The following is a 4,569-nucleotide window of genomic DNA, read 5'->3' as shown; positions in this document are numbered from 1 at the left end:
ATGTTGAAATGGTCTATACTAACGTTATTGCTATCGCCGTGATCTAGAACTTTATAGTTAACAAGTTTTTGATTTGAGATCACTTAGAGTTCCAAATATTTGTTTTAAGTTCTTAGATTTTGAAATTCAAATTTTAAATTTTTAAATGACCTCAAATTTTGACCTGGACTATACCAAAGCCGTAGCTCTCGATGCGATATATAACTTTATAGTTGACAACTTTTTTATTTGAGATTGTTTAGAGCCCCAAATATATGGTTTGCTATTAGATTTTAAAATTCAAGTTTTTAATTCTGTAGAAGACCTCGGATGGAGACCTCAAAAACTTTTAAGTTGATTTTTTTCATTTAAAATCATTTAGGGGCATGTGGTGCTCAGAAAAGTGCTAGAAAAAAACTATCTTTTTTAACCTATATATGTGAAATAAAACGTAGCCATGCATAATGCATTATGGAAATTTTTTATATTATAAATCTTGCTATTTGCATCAATCCTTAAATTGTCAATTTTGGCATGCGTTCCAACTCTGCTCCTCTATTTCTCTGTTTTCCTGTTCACTATTACTTTACGTTAGCCTGTGAAACCTTATATATTTAAATATGTTTTGCAGCATCGGGGTTACAGCCAGCCATCTTCTTTTGCACTCCTGCTTGTAGGAATCATTAACCAAAAGTGTATATATCTCAGTATGATATACGTGAACCAAATGCTACTGTGCCACCAATTGCCAAGCCCCACTGGCCACTACCATATATTGATCACCATGGCCACCACAGCGGACGAAGTCTTCGTCAAGGATCTCATGGAGCAGCCACCAGCATCCCCACCTGTCTTCACTGACCTTCCCCAGAAGGGCCAATGGCAGCAGTGAGGGCCAGCATCATGTCCCTAACGACATGATGCTCCCTTACATCTCACGCATGCTCATGGAGGATGATGATGGTGATAATAAGCTCACTGATCACCCTGCGCTACTCCAGGTGCAGCAGCCCTTTGTGCAAATCCTCTCCCTTTCCTTTGACGCTAACGCCGACAACGGGGAGGGGCCCAAATATTTCTTGCATGAAGGCCATGGTGATGAAAGCGCGCTTAATTTGCCCTTATCCAAGGGTACACATGTGGTGGGGGCATCCTTGGAGTGCATGGAAGAAGCCAACATGTTCTTGCCCAAAGACAACAACTTTACAAGGGATGAGCAGGTGAATCAAATCAGGGAAAGCAACATTATTGGTAGTAGGGTCAAGAAAAGGTATAATAGGGACCACCTTCTAGAGGATGAGGTAAGAAGTACCAGCAAAGCTATGATGATGATCAGGGAATCCGAGGAGAAATGTGGTAACCAGATGCTTGACGAAATGATGTTGCATGCCTATGAGACATGCATCAAGGGCATGGAGCGTGTCACCATACACAATACTGACGTCGAGAAGAAAAACAGGAAGAGCGGTAGGATCAAAGCGGCCAGGGACAATGTGGTCGACATATGTAGGTTGTTGACCTCTTGTGCGCAGGCTCTGGCAGCGGACGATCACATGACAGCGCGTGAGCTACTGATGCAAATCAAGCAACATGCTTCAGCAACAGGGGATGCCACACAACGGCTAGCTCATTGTTTCACCAAGGGGCTAGAGGCACGCATAGGTGGCATAGGGAGCCAGATTTGGCAGTTGCTTAAGTTAGAGCACCCCTCAGTTGTGGAGTTCCTCAAAGCCTACAAGCTTTACACTAAAGCTTGTTGCTTCCTCAATGTGACGTTCATTTTTTCAACAATGACCTTTATGCAGGCCATGGTGGGTAAGAGCAGGTTGCATATCGTGGATTATGGTATGAGTTATGGGTTCCAATGGGCAGGCTTGCTCCGCTTGCTATAGCAAGTAAAGAAGGCGGCCCACCGGAGGTGAAGTTCACCGCCATAACCCGCCCCAAGCCTGCATACTACCCAGGTGAGCAAATTGAGAAAATAGGGTGCCGGCTCATGAAATGTGCTCATCAGCTTGGGTTGCCTTCGTTCAAGTTCCACGCAATCACGAGAAATTGGGAGGATATTTCCATCATGGACTTGCACATTGACGTTGATGGGGTGCTTGTCGTGAGTGACCTCTTCAGCTTCAACATCTTGATGGAAGAGAGCATATTCTTTGATTCTCCAAGTCCTAGGGATACTGTCCTCAATAACATCAAGAAGATGAGGCCTGATGTATTCATCCAGAGCGTTATGAATCGTTCATATGGTTCCTTCTTCCTGTCACGGTTTCGGGAGATGCTATTTCATTACATGGCACTGTTTGACATGCTGGACGCAACCATCCCAAGGGAGAGTAAATCTCGATTGGTGCTGGAGCAAGTCCTCCTTGGACATTATGTGTTTAATGACATCTCATGTGAAGGCATGGACCTAGTGGAACGCCCTGAGAAATATAGACAATGGCAGACAAGAAACCAACGGGCAGGCCTAAGGCAGCTGCCACTAAAATCAAGCATTGTAAAGGTATAGTGAAAGACGAGGTCACGAAGCATTACCACAAAGACTTTATGATATGCCAGGATGGTCAATGGCTTCTGCAAGGATGGATGGGGCGTGTCATCTCTGCCCACACGGCATGGGTAGCTGAAGATACCTCTTCTAGATGAAGCTTTAGCTTTCTGATGCTGAATAATATAGCATGGTGTTCAACAACTCCCTATTTAGAACAAAGACCTTTTGGCTCTGCCTTACAAGGAAAAAAACAAGTATGTTTGCTGGGGATACCTGCTTACTACAAGATTAGTCTTAGAAGTTTACTACCATCGAGCGGATCGGAGAAACATTCTCTCTAACCTCCCTCTAAGCATTCTATGCAAAGATAAAGCGAAATAAAAGCATGGACGCATAGCCAAGCAAGTTTGAACTATCCAGCATCAGCATCATCCACAAACTAGGCTAACAACTGCAGCATCAATCTCTCCGTCACCTTCATTGCCTAGTTTAGATCCCTGGACCTGTGGAGGTGGTTCCATTTCTGCAGAGAAATTAAAGAGCAATGCAGAGAAGATATTGTTAAGTATTGAAAACAAGATCATTCCTTACGAGCCATAAGCTCCAAGCAATGCACCATCCAGCGGCTTCCTATGAGTTAGCTAACATGTTGATTTGTGGATACAGGTGATTGGACAATTTGCTCACACAATAGATATAGCTATGTCAGCTTGCATTCATGATTAACATATATTGTTGTAACATGTATGTAAAACTAAGGTGGTGTTTGGTTCGGCACTAGAAACGTTAATTAACGAGAGTGTAATCCGCTATCAGTGCTATCTGTTAGAGGGGAACTGATGGCACAATTTGTTTGGTTTGCTTTGGGAACGATTTTCATTTACTGCTGAAGAAACGGGCTACACTGTGCCGTTGCCATGGATTAAAGAGGGTCTCGCCGCCTCGTTCTCACTGGCCGTGCTGCACTGCATGCCACTCGCTCGCTCCGTCCATGGGAATTGGCTATGAAGCTGCTATTCTTTCTCGTACCCTAGAACACGACTCCTGAATTCAATAGGCTGCAGGTGTTAGTTGATCTCTATCAATAGGCCCAACGGCGTATTGGGCCCTTAGATCTGCGCCCTAATCGGGGGCGCCCAACCCTAATATGGTTGGTGGGCCCCTGTCGCACAGCACTATAAAAGATAGGTGGGGATCATGGCTCTAACTACGAGGTTGACCGGAGCCGCCGTGACCCACGAACAGAAAACCTAATCCGATCTAAAGTGAGGGCTGTCAGCGACGGGAAGCCCACAGACTCCGCCGTCGCCTCTGCATCACCACTGGACATCGTCTCCACCACGCTGGACACCACCGCGCCGAGCTCCCTCGACACCGTTGTCCACGAGGCAGCGGCGCAACTGCGCCAGGGCGAACTAGAGGAACCCTAAGTAAGATGCTTACCCCGATCTACGGTTCAGAGGCACTGTTGTTTCTAACAATGGTACCAGAGCTAGGTTGCCAGTGTGTAGATCTAGTATGGGGTAAAGCATTGAAAAGAAATCAAAGAAAGAACAAGGGTTCGATCCGTTTCGGATTGAAACCCTAACCCTAACTGGGTAAAAGAAAAGAGAAAAGAGAACATGAGGGTGGCGGGTGTCACTGACTGCCGGTCACCACCACCACCGCGCGGGGAAAGCTGCCGCACCGTCATCTTCCCCGACGCGCGGCAAGAAAAGAACATCGGTGTTCGGATCTGAGAAGAGAATAGAAAGGGGTCTCGGCACTCCAAGCCAAACCCTAACCCTAACCCCAACCCCAAATTGGTTCAACTCTGAAAAGAAAAGAAAGAAGATCCAAAAGAGAAGAAAGGGAAGAGGGGAAGGGGCTTATCTCGAAGATCTTGAATCAAAACCGAGAGAAAAACTGAATCGGGTTCAACCGAACCCTAACCCTAACTGGGTGAAGGAAAGAACAAAAGAAGAGGGATTTGGCCTACAAGAGAATCAAAGCCGAACCCTAAAACCCGTAAAGACTCCACGGGGATGATACACAGTGAAACCCTAACCCAAGATTGTATTCCTAGAAATAATCCCCAACCCAATCGGACTCAA

At 45.6% G+C, this 4,569-nt stretch overlaps 1 pseudogene; it reads left to right on the top strand.

The window, feature by feature from the left end:
- Positions 1 to 688: 688 nt before the first annotated feature.
- Positions 689 to 2,631, top strand: LOC136503970 (scarecrow-like protein 34; annotated as a pseudogene).
- Positions 2,632 to 4,569: the final 1,938 nt, after the last annotated feature.

Source organism: Miscanthus floridulus, chromosome 14, assembly GCF_019320115.1.
Source record: "Miscanthus floridulus cultivar M001 chromosome 14, ASM1932011v1, whole genome shotgun sequence".
In the NCBI taxonomy this organism is placed as follows: domain Eukaryota; kingdom Viridiplantae; phylum Streptophyta; class Magnoliopsida; order Poales; family Poaceae; genus Miscanthus; species Miscanthus floridulus.
Note: the sequence above shows the minus strand (reverse complement) of the source record. Positions and strands in the feature narration are given on the sequence as shown.